This window comes from Pseudorca crassidens, chromosome 5 (assembly GCF_039906515.1).
Source record: "Pseudorca crassidens isolate mPseCra1 chromosome 5, mPseCra1.hap1, whole genome shotgun sequence".
Taxonomy (NCBI): Eukaryota; Metazoa; Chordata; class Mammalia; order Artiodactyla; family Delphinidae; genus Pseudorca; species Pseudorca crassidens.
The window spans coordinates 49,678,448-49,696,410 of NC_090300.1; the positions used below are offsets into that span (position 1 = coordinate 49,678,448).

At 35.0% G+C, this 17,963-nt stretch overlaps 1 long non-coding RNA gene across 1 annotated transcript in view; it reads left to right on the top strand.

The window, feature by feature from the left end:
- LOC137224425 (uncharacterized) overlaps positions 1-17,963 on the top strand; it is a 375,421-nt gene that overhangs the window by 283,499 nt on the left and 73,959 nt on the right. Inside the window, exon 3 of the long non-coding RNA XR_010943338.1 lies at positions 11,707-11,870. This is a non-coding gene — a long non-coding RNA (uncharacterized lncRNA). The remainder of the gene's footprint in view (positions 1-11,706; positions 11,871-17,963) is intronic.

Genomic DNA, 17,963 nt, shown 5'->3' on the forward strand with positions numbered 1-17,963 from the left:
GAAATTTATTCTAAATGTGATGGGAAATCCCTGAAAGGTTTTGAGCAGAGGACCTACATTATCTGATTTTCCAGTTAGAAGTGTCATTCTTGCTTCTATGTAGAGAATAGACTTAGGGTATGCAAGGCAACATTTCACATTTTTAGAGGTAAAAAAAAAAAAGCAATGAGGCAAGTTAGGCGGCCGTAGAAGTTGCCCATGTTAGATATGATAACATCAGTTGGGTTGGTGGTGGAGGTGGTGACAAAAGTGAACATAAGAACATATGAGGAATTTCCTGGCCATCCAGTGGTTAGGATTCCACTTCCACTGCAGTGGGCACGGGTTCGATCCCTGGTCAGGGAACTAAAATCCCATAAGCTGTGCTGTGTGGCCAAAAAAAGAAAAAAAAATTGATTTCTTCAGTTAAGACTTGTGCATTTTCTGAGAATTCCCTGGTGGTCCGGTAGTTAGGACTCTGCACTGTCACTGTGGAAGGCCTGGGTTTGACCCCTTTTTGGGAACTAAAATCCCATAAGCCACGTGGTGTGACCAAAAAAATAAAAGATATGTCCAAGGTAGCTCTGATTACATTTGCTCTGACTACCATTTACTGAGGGATTAGATAAGCAGATTAAGAGAAATAGGATGAAATGCAATTACAACCTTTTAATCCTGAACAACTAGGTAGGTGGTGGTGCCGTTTTCTTCCATAAGGAAATTTAGAACAGGGATCCCCAACCCACAGGCCTGTTGGGAATTGGGCCACACAGCAGGAGGTGAGCAGCTAGGGAGCGAGCAAAGCTTCATCTGCCGCTCCCCCTGTCGCTCCCCATCACTTGCATTACCTCCTGAACCACGCCCCCCCCCACCCCATCCATGGAAAAATTATTCCACAAAACCAGTCCCTGGTGCCAAAAAGGTTGGGGACCACTGCTTTAGAAGACAAGAAAGTTGAGGGCAGAAAATAATAGGAATCAAGAGATTATGTTTAAAGATGTTGAGTTGAGGTGCTAAAGACATCCAATTAGAGGTTATTGTGTTTTGTATTGGGTCAACTGAGCTAATCTGGAATTTTATTTTTCCCCACATCCCCTTCCCTGAATAGTTCTAGATGGATAATAAAGACATTTAGCATGAGGTGTGGAAGGCAGAAGTGAAGCAGCAGCCATATTCTTTTTATTCTCAAAAAGATAATGCAGGGGATAAGGTACTTTTGCAGTACACACATTGGTCACTTATCTGCCAATTCCTCTTGCTGGTGAGACTTAAGGAGTATAAAAAAGAAAACGAGTATTTAGCACTAGAGATACATATTATACTGTTTGCATTATAATGGATAGATGGATAGTGAGAATGAAGCCTATTATTAAATAACGTGACAGAGGATTTGAGTCATAATTAAAGAACAGTGCTTGGCCAGAAAGGATAACAAATACCTTTACACAAAGCTCCCATTGGTCTTGGAGCCTGGCAGGTGCTGGCAGTGCTCTTAAGAGTCTACAGAGTGAGATCTGCTGCAGTTTTGATGGGCTTGTTAAAAATAGCCCTAGGCCAGACACATGCCATCCATCAGAATTAAGTGGATCACTCAGCACCTGCTTCCTGTATCCTGTCTTCTGTTACTCCATGTGCTTTCCCAGATACCGATGGGTCCTTGACCCTTGCTTCTAGGTGTAACAGTGATCTCTGCCTAGGGAAAAGGTAATGACCTCTGAACAATATATGCAAGTCCAGCATAGATTTATCATTTTAGGATTGAGCTTCCATTACTAATAATAGCTATCTTGCATTGAGTCCTCACTCTGTGACAAGCTCTTGCAAAACACACTTCAGATTTTATCTCATTTAATCCTGGCAACAGTGGTATAAGGTAAATTCTAGTATTATTCTCCTTTTGTATTGAAATACATTTAGTTGTAAAGAAATGTACTGAATTGTTCAAGATCTCACGGGAAATGGCAGAGCCATAAGAACTCAACCAGGTGCCACCTGCCTCTAAGGACTGACCTCATTTATTACATTAAATTGCTCCCTGGGTTTAGGTAAACTTGGGGAAAGCTTCTTTCTTGCAGAGACTTCTGGGAGTATCTGACTGTTTGCTTTGAGATTGAACTCTGATGTGGCCTCTAGATTCTTTGAAATCTTGAAGGAGAGAGTAGAACCTGCGATAACTCTTGTGATGTTTCAAAGAACACAGAGGAAAATAGACATATCTTTAAGAAAGACTCTTTTATTCTGGAAAAAACACTTGAATTAATCATATAACCATGTAAATAAAAAGCAGACTCCATATCAGAAAAGTTATTCCAGACTCTTCATTATAAGTAGTAAATATACTCTGTTTAACAATGGAAAATATGGTCACTCTGGTATATCTCTACAGACTGACATCTGATATATTTGTAGGATGAGACTTGACTGTTCTAGAAAACAACATTGTGTCCTGTGGAGAATTAAACTATTCTCACTGAGAACTGGTATATTACCACAATACATTTGCACACCTTTATTCTGTCTAAGAAGCACTGACCCACAGCAAAGGTGAAAGCACTTTAAAGGAAGTGCAGGTTATTGGTCACTTACTTCATTCAGTAAGGCAAGGATAAAAGATGCTAATGTTACTTAGTGCTGGAGCAGTTTTTATTACAGATATCTAGAACTTCAGCAGAGTCAAAAACAGGTCCCTCTATTTCAACAGAATTCATCCTCCTATAAGCAACCAAAAAATTTAATAAAATAAACATATTAATAGTCAATTCTACATAATACAGAATTATGAAGGAATTGAACAGAATATGGAAGATATGTTTTCTGTACTGTTAATGCTTATAGCCAACCTGAAAAAAACAAAAGCTTCTATATCAAATAGTTATTCAGTATAAGGTTTCAAGTCTGTGTATGAATAACTGCCAAAATAAGTAAAACTAATGCATTTAAAATTCTGAAGGTGTTTGATTAGAGGAAATGATATAAAGTACAGGAATTTTCTGTAGTAACTATTCTTATAATGTCAGATCCATGGACAAAAAAAAACCTTGCCAAATCATTATAATTTCATCAAAAAATGGGGTTTCAAATTTTAACATACTTAGACTTATTTTGATGCTTACTTAACACCTTCAGAGACGATTAATTTAGATAATTATATTGATGATATTATGGAATTACTAAAACAATTAGGAAATTATGATTCTTCTGGGTAACGTATCTCTGATTTGAACAAGTTCCAGGTACCAACAGTTTCTACTGTTTAACCAGCTGTTCTAGAAGAGACCATGGAATTTGTCTGGGATGAGGATGACTGAGAATGATGACTTGGACTCAGTTCTAGGATACTTTTACTTTGATTTTCTTCCAAAGCAGCAAATAAAGAGAATCACTAATGTAAATGAAGTAAGAAAGTAGGTGGGTGGATATGATGAAACACTTTGCCCCTCACACCTTACTGAGATGATTCAGTGTTTGGTGGTCTCAGCAAACCCCTGGGAATGAGATGCTGCTCAGTCAGTGTGGATCGGTGTGCTCACTGCCTTCTGTGTCTGCAGTAGTCATGTTAGCACCCAGAAGCAACTTACACTATCTTAACAGGCAATAATTCCATTGTTCAGGAACCTACATTCCCATGCCATCTCTGTAGGGCCTAGGAGGTTCTCTCTTACACACACTTCGGCATAGCTGGGCCTACCATGCCAATAGTATGCTGCTTCTGTGATTATGAGTACATGGAAAAATTGCTTTTTCAAACAAAGGGAAAATACAAGTACAAGGAATAAGGACAATGAGAAAGAAAAATGATACTTTTTAAAATAAAAAGACTCCCAATTATTTAGATTAAAAATAGACTTTGGGTTATTATGCCATCCTATAATACTCTGCAAATTTTATGATTTTGAAATTTTATTAAGCCTCCACAATATACTCAGGAAGTTTAGTATACAATTAAATTTTGTTATCACAAATGCAGTAGTGACCACATTCATATCAAGAAATGATATATGAATTGCATCTGATATGGTAGCTTCTTTTACGTTCCCCTTTCCTCTTAGAATAGACTGTGGCACATTATAAAATAGATTCCCTTTTGTTCATGACTTGTTCAGTTGCAAATTCATGTAAACTACAGGACCAGTTTGGCACCTGCTGTGATCATGAGTCTACTGCTGTTTCTCTAATCAGAAAACATTCCTATTAGATAAACCATCTGGCTTGAAAAGCATCCCTTTTGCATTCAAAACAGTTTTGTTAGAATTCAGCCAAAGTATATTTTAAAAGGAAAGATGTGTCAGCAAGATCAGTCTGTTTACTAATGGAATAGTCCTCTATTAAAATATCATTTGCAGAATAAAAGCTATAGAATGAAAATATTACACAACATGAAATGTTATAGTTACATGTGAAAGTGTGGGTGGTGGCAACCTTTGTCTAAGGCCATCCAGTGAAATCTGTTGAAATTTAGTTAGTCATAGTCATCCTCTGATCAGAGCCAACTAAATTTCATGTTATTCTGATTGCAATCAATCATATTCATTGAGTTGTGACATATCATGAATGTTATTTCGTGACCATCAGTATTATTAGATACTAAGGTACTACTTGGTTATCTACTGAATCATGTTTATTCCTGTGGATGTGAGTCATTTTCATTTATACTCATATTCTTCAGGCTATATATCTTTTATATCATTTAGTCCAATACCAATAATAATATAATTCTACTCTAGAAATAATTCATAGGAACCCAAAAATCTACTTTTAATATTTTGAGTGAATTTTGGGTACTACTAACAGGGAAAATAAAATATTGAAGCATGTGAAGTTTAAAGTTAATTAAAGCTTAACAGTCATAAGGAAAAAAGTGGACGGTAAAAGAAATGCTGCTCTTTGATCTTTTCAATTAATGTGTTTATCAAAATTTGATTGTATGCACACACTTAAGATGTTCTCAGTTATATTTCAAAAACCAGAGACATGCTTCCTGCCTTCAAGGAGTTTGCATCTGTTTGAAGAAGCAAGACTAATAAAATAACTGCGTAGTCATGAAAGCGTGCCTGTGGATTTCCGAGATTCAATTGAAAATATCATAAAGATCAGAAAAGGGAATATCAGAACGGAAGAGGAAGAATTTATAATTGTTTTTATGGTCAAGCTGGTGTTAGAAGAATAGAAGGTCAAAAGGCAAGACACTTGGAGGAAACATGAATGGAAGAACAGAAATGTAGGATACAGGTAAAATGGTCTTTTATGTAGCACAGAATGGGATTTGGACTTGGATATGTCAAACTTAGATATTGATAGCTATCCAGAGTCTTTGAAATGTGAATCAAATAATTTAATATTTGCCCACACAAATCAATACTCTCATTTTTTACTTTTCTTTTCTCAATTAGGCTGTCAGTTCCTTGCCCACAAAGCATATATTACATTATGAAGCACATAGTAACTTATGATGCCTTGAACATTGTGACACATGATATTTTTTCAAAGAATGAATATTTGAATGTGTATGTAAAAAATTCTGGTCATGTGGTTTTGTGTGTGATTAAAGACATCTCTGTCAATTTCTGCTGAAAATCCAAAAACTTTTTATATTGACAATGCCTGAAGTGAGTATGAAGCGCCTTTATTGAATAAATGTAAAGATATGATTATTGCTAAAATGAAAGCAATTATAAAGATAAAATTGGAGGATCCCTGACAACCTCCTCAAATTGCCTTTTTCATCCATCCTCATTATCACTTCTTCCTTTTGCTGGCTTTAAATTTCCACCATTGAAATCACTCTTTTGGAAAGTACAACAGATGTGAAATCATTGTCTTCAGGTACCAGGAACACACTATATATTTTTGGAATTGTTATGTATTATCTGGATCTAGAAATAGGTGCTGGAATACTTTGCCATCACACAGGGACATTTTCACCTGTGTGAAATTTGGTAAGTAGCAACTTTGAAAGAAGAGAGGAGAGTTTTGTTCCGAAAGAAAATGATGAAGTACAGTTAAATTTCATTAGGCAGGGGAAAAATGATCAATTTCTAAGACTTGGGAAGGAACTCCGTAAATAATTACGCATAAGGAAAGACAAAGTGTGTCAAAACACGTCTACCTGAATATGGTGTGTGTGTGTGTGTGTGTGTGTGTGCGTGTGTGTATATACATACACGTTGGGATTTGTTATATAAAAGATCTGTCACCTATAAATGAGCTAGAAAAGTACAAGAAATAATAAATTTATAATAATTATTATTTTCAATAAATGATGGTTATGTTAAATCTCAATATAAACATCTTTTATTTCCTATTAAGGAGTACCTTAAGAGTGGGTACCCAATAAAATTACTTAGCCAAAACATCTGTTTCTGACAGACATTTAGGTTAATAAAACTAACATATGCCATTTATTGGTTATTTACATATGCCAGGTACTGTGCCAAGTGTTTATATATTTATATTTTATAACTTATTTCTCACCATACTCCTATGTTGTTTTATAAATGAGGAAACTGTCACACAGGAGCCTCTGAAATGCCAGAAACAGGGCCCATGAACTTAATCACTCTGCATCCCAAATGTATACTGACATAAGTCTAGAAACAGGAGGAGGTAGGTGACTCCTAGTGTTGTTTTTATTGTTATGGTTGACATTTTCCAGATCTAGCAGGCTTCCAAATCAGGATACTATTCAGCAAAGTACAATCAGTAAAGTTGTTAGAGTGAACAGCAAGTAAGTATTACCCCTGGAAGAATGAGAAACCAGTTTGAGGCAAGACTTCTTAGAAGTGATGAGTAAACCCATAAGTGTGGACCTAGCCCACAACATCCAAATCAGAGCTATTAAAGCTTCAAGGGCTTGTTGAATACTCACAAGAATATAGTATTGGATTCTTCTGATCTTGTTAAAAAGATGTGGATTAAATATGAAAGTGTTCATGAATGAGCAATTGAATAATGATATGCTTTAGCCATGGTAATGTATTTATATTTCTAATCATTGTGGATTTCCATGTAATCACAAGCAGAATATTATAGTGGTTAACATCGCAACCTCTAGTATTTGTGCCTGATTTTGAATCCCAAATCTGTCTCTTTCTAGTCGTATAACCTAGGATAAGCCACTTAACACCTGTGTCTCAGTTTTCTCATGAAGGGTTGGATTGGGGAAGAAATGAGTTAAGTACTTAAACACTTAGAACAGTGCCTGACACTTTGTAAGCACTAAATATTGTCAGTCACTTTTACTATGGGTTTTATGTACATACTCTTAAGTGAAATAGATGGATACACTGGTTATTTTAAGTCACTGATTTTAACTGTGAATAGCTGAAATATCAAAGGGAGGATGGAAAAACATTTTTCTCTACCTAAACCTCCCTGGAAATTCTGTTAAGTCCTTTCTCTCCCCACCCCTATCTTGCCCCATACCAACATCTTTATCATCCTTCCAGATGAGAAACGTAAGTTCTAATGAGAGATCTTACTTACAGGACTATCTTGCAAACAGGAATTATGTGGAGGCAGAAAAAGATTAAAAGCATTGATTTACATGCCACTCTCTCACTTTGTCCCAGCTTACCCTTCCCCCTCCCCATGTCCTCAAGTCCATTCTCTACGTCTGCATCTTTATTCCTGTCCTGGCCCTAGGTTCTTCAGGACCATTTTTTCTTAGATTCCATATATATGTGTTAGTCTACGGTATTTGTTTTTCTCTTTTTGACTTACTTCACTCTGTATGACAGACTCTAGGTCCATCCACCTCACTACAAATAACTCAATTTCATTTCTTTTTTATGGCTGAGTAATATTCCATTGTATATATGTGGCACATCTTCTTTATCCATTTAAATGTACATACATACCCTACCAAATGTAAAACCGATAGCTAGTGGGAAGCAGCCGCATAGCACAGGGAGATCAGCTCGGTGCTTTGTGACCACCTAGAGGGGTGGGATAGGGATGGTGGGAGGGAGACGCAAGAGGGAGGGGATATGGGGATGTATGTATATGTATAGCTGATTCACTTTGTTATAAAGCAGAAACTAACACACCATTTTAAAGCAATTATACTCCAATAAAGATGGTAAAAAAAAAAAAAAGCATTGATTTAAGTAGGATTGGATCACATGATCTTAACTGCCTGAATAATAGCTTTCTTCACTCAGGTTTTTGACATGCTTTGTGAAACAAGCTTTGAAACTTGCTGTGGAATGTAATCCTCAACAGTGAGTGTAATGTCCACTCCAAGTGCCTTCAGCATGAATCTACAAGTGAGAAGCTGCTTACATAGCAAAGTTCCCAGAAAAAAATATACCTCCTTTTGAGGAACAAGAATATTCTCTCTTCACTGGCGAGAGCTTCATATAACTGATTCTCTCCTTGGCTTTGACTTGCCTTTAACGATATGCACAAACAATGAATATGTATGTTTTAAAGTATGATAGATCAGAGACTTAAGTTAGCTAAACAGCTGGAGGGAGCATAATCTCCTGTAATAGAAGTAAGCACCCATGAGATGGCAGTTACAGTCTTACTTTGTGGCTACTTTTTTAATTACAGAAAAAAAATATTTTTTACATATCACAAAAGAAAACTGTGAGTATGTTTACACTCACCTATCCAATGTCATATTTTCATATTTAGTTCCTAACAGATTTTTATTGGTTTCTGTTGCTGGTTGAACTGTGTTCCCCAAAAAGGTAAGTTGAAGTTCTACCCCCTGGTACTTGTGAATGTGACCTTATTTGAAAATAGAGCCTTCATAGATATAATCAAGTTAAGATATGGGCATAGTAGACTAGGGTGGCTCTTAAATCCAATGACTAATGTTCTTATAAGCAAAGGCAAGTTTGGACACAGAGACACAGACGCACACAGATAATAGATGGTCATGTGAAGAAGGAGGCAGAAATTGGAAGGATACAGCTACTGCCAAGGGTGGTCTGAAACCATCAGAAGTTAGAAACAGCCTTCAGATAGAGCATGACCCAGTTGACATCAGGATTTCAGACCTCCAGCCTTCAGAATGGTGAGAGAATAAGTCTCTTTATCTTTAAGCCACCAGTTTGTGGTGATTTGTTATGGCAGCCCTAGGAAACCAATACAGTTTGCATCTATGGCCTTCTTTTTAGATCCTCAAACACATGATGTATTTTCCTGTCTAGAGTCCTTTGCACAGGCTGTTCACTCTGCCTGGAATACTCTTCCCCAGATCCCTCCATGCCTGGCTTTTGCTGTTCATTAAGGACTTACACAGCCCAGAGATCTTCCCTTAGTACCTAAATTAAAGTTGCCAGTCATTTCCTCTCTACCATGTCACCCTAATTTAATTCCTAAGTAGAAATGATTGGATATTTTTCTTTTTTTCTCTCTCTCTTTTTTTCTTTGTGGGTTTATTTATATGTTGTTCCTCTAAAATTCTTGAGAACAAGCATTTTACGTGTTTTTTCAGTACCTAGAATAGAATCTGGTACATGTAGGCATTCAATAAGTATCTAGTGAATGAATAAATGAAGTCATAATTTTTTTTTTACCCCTTGAAACAGACTATTATAATGTCATAGGACAAGGTCCTGAAATATATTAGTTGTTTCAATTTTATAAACAGCTACTGTACATCTCTATGAGATGACATTTATGGCATTTTAATTTTTTTCAATTTTAGTAAAGTTGGGCTTGCAAAAATTATTTTATAAATATTCTTTTACATCTGAATAACTAGCAGATATTGCCACAGTATCAGTATCTGAAAAGTACATTTTCCACTGTGTGGTTACTCTTAATTTTTCCAAGTTATCTACTGGCAGGAAAATCAGCTTTTAGCAAATTTTCCTTCTGTCAGCCAACACATTTCTAAAGGTAGTAGTTGATATATTCTGCAGTTTTCGGTTAACTTGTCAAGAATATAAAATACAGTCTGATTTGCTCTTTCCTGATAATCTTAATGTAGTTAGGTATAATGCATGAAATGTAATAGTGTGTTTGTGAAGGAAGATGATGGGTTAGATAGAACTGAGAACTTTTCTAATTTCCTGTCCAGGTAGTGTATTTCATAAATATTTCCAACACAAATGACCTCCTCTATTTGATAACTTTGATGAAATTCCTGCCTACAGTTTTATAGAGTATGGTATTAACAACCTTCCTAAAAGTTCTGTACTTTTTAGATACTTTTTAGTCTTGAAACTCCCATTGCAAGTTGTTGTTGTTACCTTTGACATTTATCAGTGTTTGCTTTTGAATTGGTTTTTAAAAAATTATAGTTCAGATTTGCAGTAACCTAGAGACTTGCATGTTTTTTTCTCATGTTTGATTTATATGCAATAGTTGAGTATGTTTCTTTCAACTGATACCTTGAGATCGTCCTCCAATATTAGTTTTCTCCTTTAAAAAATATATTTTTTTAATTTCCTGTTCAACTTGTTACTCTTTTAGTTAATCACCCACCCCATATTTGCCCAGTTGTTCAGCCCCTTAAACACAGAACATTTGTTCTCTTTTTTTCTTTCTTTTCCTCACTTCCCATATTCAATTCACCAGCAAAACCTACTAGTCTTATTTTTAAATCTGTTTTCCCTCCTGTCCAAAGAGATCACTGGGACAACTGAATAAACTGCTGATGGACTCCCTTCTTCTCTCTTAAGTTCTCTTTGTGATTCATTTCCTCACACTGAGTGAATAGAAAAAAAAAGTAAATCCATTCTTGCTACTATCATGCTTCGTACTCTGAAGTGTTACCGTGCTTAGTTCAGATTCCTTACTAGGACCCTCAGAGACCACAGGAACTGATCTCACCAACTTCTCCATCATTGGTTTGCTTTTTGTTTTCACACATGCCAAGATCATATTTAACTCAGGGCCTTTCTATTCCCCCTGCTTCGTCCAGATCTGGCTGACTGCCTTCTTAGCATTAGGTTTCAGCTCAAATAACACCTCTTGAGAAATACCAGTCGTTAACTTCCCATCTAAATTATTCTCCTGCACTGTCATTCTCTGTAACAGACAGCTCTTTATCCTTATTCATTTCTAGCAAACCGAGTTTGTTTACCTCCTTGCATAACCACATATTTCAGAGGATGTGGGCTTCAGCCCCATTAGTCTAAATCTGATGGGTTTAAATCTTTTTTCTTTTATTTACAATTTTATATTAATTTCAGGAGTACAACTTAATGATTCAAAGCTTTTATAGGTTATGTGCCATTTAAAGTTATTATAAAATATTGGCTATATTATCTGTGCTGTATGTGCTGTACAATATATCCTTGTAGCTTATTTACTTTATACATAGTAGTTTGTACCTCTTAATTCCCTACCTCTATCTTGCCCCTCCCTCCTTTCCTCTCCCCACTGGTAATCACTGGTTCTGTGAGTCTATTTCTGTTTGTTATAGTCATTCATTTGTTTTATTTTTTGGATTCCACACGTGAACGAAAACATAGAGTATTTGTCTTTCTCTGTCTGACTTATTTCACTAAGCCTAATACCCTTCAGGTATGATGAGTTTAAATCTTTGTAAGTCTAACCTAGTAGTTTTCAAACAATGGCAAGGTCCCACACACAGAGATTTTGATATCTTTGGTCTGAGGTTAAAAACCATTTTTCTGAATTGGTTATGGTATTTGAATATGCTTTGAATGATTTAGTACAGGCACGGGCATGGGTTGCAATTTGGTAAATGAAATGTGAAAGAAAGATTACTTATGGGATTCTTAAAAATATTCTCTGTCTTACAAGGGGGATCAAAGAATAACTTCTCAACAACCAGCTGGGCATTGTTGTGTAAGAACGTGAAGCAGCTGTCTTATGCCCCAGAAAGTGAAAGCCTGAGTATAAAAGCCGACATCAGGATGGCTGAGAAGAAAGAGAAAACCAGAATTTAAATGACATTGTTGAGTCAGGTAACACTCATACAACACTAACTCTAGTCAGGTTTGTTTGTTTTTTTTAATTGATGTGAGATAATAAATCTCACTCTTACTTAAGCTATTTAAAGTTGGGTCTCATGTTAATTGTAGACCAAAGTAGCTTAACTGATATCTTTTCTAGTTCATTACCCTAACCAGTTGTCTTAATGCAGGCAATAAACTCTGAAATTGTCTTGCTTGTTTATGCATTTCCTGTTTTTGGTCTTTCCTTGCATTTTAAGAAAAAGAATGTTGTCTTTTTTATATTCATTTTTGACCCAATGCCTAGAATGTTGTTTGGCACATAGTAGATACTGAATGAATGTGTAAAAATATATGACTAATATATCCAATCTACTACATTTATCTCTTCAATATCTAAAGATAAACTTCTCTATGCTTATTCATTATTACAGTGTTAGTTTATTAGCTCTTTCCAGGAATACTTTAATAGTCTTTATTAAAATATCCCTTTCTACAGTTTACTCTACCAATTCATCTTCCACACTGCTGCTAGAGCAGAAAAGATCTTACCTGCTTAAAATCTGTCTACAGTGCCTTATTACCTACCAAGGTAATATCAAACTCCATTACCTGATAGACATCAGGCCTTTACCTGCTTATTCAGCTTGTCTGATTCGGGTCTGTACTACAGTCATACTTAAGATTTCAAATCTTTTCCAACAAATCACGTGTAGTAGGCAGAATTCTGAGATGGATCACAAAATTACTACCTTCTCGTATGTACACTTTGTATAATAACTCCCTTTGACTGTGGATGGACCACAAGGAATTGAATTCAGCCAACAACCTGAATGAGCTTGGAAGCAGACCCCAAACTCCAGAGAAGAACCCTAGCCAGGATGGCATTTTCATTGCAGCTCTGTGAAACACTCAGATGAGATAAACCCAGATTCCAACCTACACAATATGAGATAATATATGGGTGATTTTTGAGCTGCTAAGTTTCTGGGTAATTTGTTTTTTCAGTAATAGAACACATACATCATGCTTCCTCAATTCTCCTTGCTTTTCACTCATTGTTCCCTCTAATTTCAGTTCATGTCTGCTTAGTAGGTACTTACCCATCCTTCAAGACCCACCTCATGCATTACTTCCTTTAGGAATACTTCCTCTGTGAGACACCTTTCTCTCAACCTTAGCTTGCTTGTTTCAACATGCTTCATTCTCCTCAATGGTTTTTATTGTTCTAACATTTGCCCTTTCTTATGTCTATTATATTAGAATGGTAGTATACTCATTTTGAACTGAAGCTATGACCCCTGTCATGGCAAGACCAATGTCATAATTGAACCAGGTTATCAGGAGTCTCCTGATAAAGACATATCCCAAATATACTGAAGATATTTGATTAACTCAACAGTAATGCCTCAAGTTTTTGTCAGGATGTGACATCAGTGTTACTCTTACTCAGGTATCTCCCCACATTAACCCTCAATGGACTAATGAGTAAGTCACAGTTGACAATGGAAGCTTACAACAAATAAAATTTTAAGAATTGACTTGTGGTTTACAGTGGCATACTAATGACACCTCTATTGCTTTTGCCTCTTCTCTTCTCTGAAATCATTGCAAAACAATGAGAATTATAAGAAAGAGATGAGAAACATAGCTTCATCTTTGGTAAAGCTGGAAACTATCTGTAACTCTACAAAATACATGAAGAATGCCTGCTAAATCCAGTGACAGTAATAATATGATGCAAGAAAATGCTGAGAAAAGAAATCTACAGCTGCACCATTGGATAATGCAGACATAGATAACTCTCCAATAGAGCTGATCACCCTGAGGGATAAAATACCACTAACAATTGCATATCAGAATAGTGGGTTAGGTCTTAGGAGTTTCTCTAGACCTTATTTATCATGACAGAGAAGTAAGGAGATGAAGATGAAGAAGAAAACACACAAGCATTCTGAATGTATGAAAGTAATCTGCCAGGGAATCCAGATAAAGGAAAGCCTTTGAACTGTAAACAGCCCTGCAACTGCTGATTTCTTTCAGCTGGGAGAAGTAAAGGCTAAATAATCCATCTCTGTCTCTATTTCTATGTGTGCAGTTGTGTTTGTGTAAATCATATAGGCATGCCCACACACACACACAAACTTGAAACGTTGTGTTATAGGAATTTTCTTCATGAACCAGGGAAGTATCCAGGTAGCTCCTGCTGAGAGATGGTAGTAAAGTCAGAATTTACCTCACAGAAAGATAATTAATACTTTAAACTATTCAACTCAGTATCCGCAAATATTCTGCAAGTTAAAAATAAAGAACAGAAAAAATGAAATGGAAAATAAGGAAGACATAGTAGAAAAATACAACCTTGGACAAGATACAAGATTTTGGCCAAACTATATGGAAAATTCCAATTTAAAGTAAGAGCTAAAAGCAGATATAAGAGAACAAGGAAGACATTGGACACATAAATACATACAAGAGCCTCCAGAGCTCAAGAGACAAGAAGAAAAGAAAATAAAGGCTTCAGAAAATGAGGCCACACAGAAAACATGAAAGGGAAATAGACTCTACTTGAAGGCAAGTGGAAAGTCAGATTGGCAAAATAGACTAAAGTGGAATTAAAGTAAAAAGATAACAAATAGAATTAAAGAAATTAGGGAGAATTGACTGTTAAAGAAGATACCCAAGGCAGATCCAAAATAGATATAATTGGTATCCTTAAATAAAAGAGCCAGAAGGAGACAAAAACTTCAAGTTATAATTCAAAGATTTTCTAGGACTGTAAAATATTTTAATGTGTAGATTATTATGAAAAACTTTAATGTATAGATTAAATGATCTTACTCTGTCTAAGGTAAAACACAGAGTTCAAAGTTAAAGACTAATCCTTCAGGCTTTGAGGAAAAAGGATAAAATGCCTATAGTGGGTGGAGAACAGAAGGCCTCACATATCGCCAACAATTTTTAATTTCTCAAGCAAAGAGGAACCTGAGTATTTTATACTCAGTCAATATTTCATTTCTGATACACAAATACACAAGAACAAAGGGCATATATTCCTCATGAGCTCTGAAAAAGATATTTATAGAGGATCAATTGACCAATATAAACATAGACATTAGGGCAAAAGATTGGCAATGATCCTTGTGTTTATTTAATTGCAGGACTAAAGTTAATCGAAGAATGGAAATTGTAGTTACAAATAGACTATAAATCACAAACCATGTCAAGACAGAAAAAATCATCACTATTATCAAAAGTCAATAGTATAGGGCTTCCCTGGTGGCACAGTGGTTGAGAGTCCACCTGCTGATACCCGTGTCCCAGTCCGGGAAGATCCCACATGCCGCAGAGCGGCTGGGCCCGTGAGCCATGGCCGCTGAGCCTGCGCGTCTGGAGCCTGTGCTGCGCAACGGAAGAGGCCACAACAGTGAGAGGCCTGCGTACCGCAAAATAAAAAGAAAAAGTCAAGAGTATAAATGTAAGAGAAGTACAACATTTTATACCTATAATGATTTCCTCTTTTTTTATATCTGAAAGTCAAAAGATGCTTTTTGAACCTGACAAATCAATCAATGAACGTATATATTAAAGTAATTTTTAAAAAGTGAATTAATGTAAAGAACTAAGAAAAATAGATCTGGATGACAAAGTAAAATAAAACTAGATACTATATTTTGAAATATGTTTAAATATATATGATAGAGAAAGTGGAAAAAGATGGACAAAGTTAGCAGTAAATAGAGCAACAACAACACAAAAAGCAGGACATATAGTGTTAACATGAGGTAATGTTGATTTAAGGTAAATGCATGATAATAATAAAAGGTTCAATTCATAAAAATTTTACAGTCACATACAATAATGTACAAGTAAATAAAACAACAAAATTCATGAAATAAAACCTAGAAGGAAAATTTCAGTGATATTTCAGGTGTATGATATTTTAATTAATTTATCTCTTTTTCCAATGGCATTTCAAGTAGATCAAAAATAAATAAAACTATATAAGTCCTAAATTATATAATACAAAATACATCTAGTTGATGTATATCTTTAGCAATTTACCTCATGTCTTTATAGAGGATAATTTTCCTAGGAAATTGAGGCTCCATTATCCAAAGTCTTCAGTAAATATTCAGAAATGTGTATGGGATATTATCAGTTACTTGCACATGATAAGCAGGGATATTTGAATCATAGTATCCAGAAGAGTGAAGAAATCAGGAAGGTATGAAGCCCTACGTGAGAACTTAGGAGGGAGTTGTTCTGAAGGACCTGACTTTATCCTCACCCTAAACAAGCAGTATTTCTAGCAGCCTCTCCTCCAACAGCAGGTGCTAGACATGAGCAGATAAGTTGCTTCTTTGATGGGATCTTTTAGTCAATCCCATCATCTTCATCTTTTTGAAAACTGTGCAATTATGTATTTTTTAGTGTAATTCCAACTAATTAAAAGGATAACATAAAACAAGCAGAGTTTATATCAGCAGTTGAAAGAAATCAATAAACATAATTTACTATAGTTATAGAGAAAAACTTCTATTTATTGGTACAAAAATTATTTTGATCAAAGGCAACATCCATACTGAGTAAGATTGCTAAAGTATATACTTTCTTAATATGTTATATAGATAAAGGCAATTCCTCTCTATATGTGTATATTTTGTGTGTGTGTATATATATATGTTTATGTATGTAATGTAAACATATCTATATGTGCACATATAGTATATATACTATGCACATATATATGTATTTTGTGGGAATAATAAAAGAATTTGTATTAAAGTTGAGAACAAATAAGGAAATTGCTACCATCACTAGTATTTAACAGTTTTTGTGAGTGTACTAGTTAATGGAACTTACATAAGAAAGAAATAAGGTGTAAAAATTGGAAAGAAGTAGGCAAAGTTAAAATTATTTACAGTGATATAATAGAAAATCTATGAAATTCAAAAGAAACCACTAAAACTGCCGAAAGCAATAAGAGATTTCAATAAGGTGGTTGGTGCAAAATCAATATATCAAAATAACAGCATATGTGTATATATATTATATGCATGCTTATCTATCTATCATCTATCTGCATGCTTGTTAGAAAGGATAATGGAAGAAAACATTTCATTTACAATAGCTGCGCAAACATAAAATACCTGTGAATAACCTAAATAAGAAATATAGTGACTTTTTATGAAAATGTTACTAAGGGACCCAAAGTGAAACTTGAATTATTAGAAAGGAATGCCTTCTTGTTGGATAAAGAGACTTAGTACTAGAAGAATTTCAACTAATCCTAAATCAGTGTGCAAGTTGTGATGCCTGCAGTCTACTAATATGATATTTTTTACTAGTGTTAGACAGCTGATTCTAAAATTCATGTGGTTAAATGAATGTTTAAGACTGACTAGGTAATTTTTGAAAGGTAAGAGTAATAAGGTGGATTTGAATACCTGAAAATATTCAAGCATATTATGAAATATTACAAATCTTAATAATTAAAATAGTATAGTACTGATGCATAAATAGAATGATGAACAGTAAATAAGAGTCCAGATATAATGCAAATATATATGAGAATTTAGTACATGATAAAAGTGACATTTTATATTATTGGAGAAAATGTACATTAATTAGCAATGGTTTAGGGCAATTGATTAGGCACATTAAAAAAAAGTTTATACTGCAACCTCATTTCTTATTATCAATTCCAGTTGGAACAAATAATTAAATTAGGAAGATGAATGAAGGGGAGCAGCAGAAGAGAAAGAGGAAACTATAAAATTATTAGAAAAAAATGATTTTTTAAATATTTAAAAAATAATTTTAATATGGGAAAGGCCTCTAAAAATATTAAACAAAAATTGTAAGAACTGAGACCACCAGTGTCAACATAATTTAACTGTTTTCTCCATAAATTTCTTGCCCAGGAAGATAAAGCTAAAAATCAATAAATAACTTTACTGTTTGCTTTAGGAAATTCTTACAAATCAATTCATCTGGGCAGTTTGCTCACCTGGATGAACAGCTTACTTATCAGTACAATAAGTTGCTCACCAAGAATTATTTCAACAGCCTTGCTTCTCTATGTCTACCAATCCTATACCA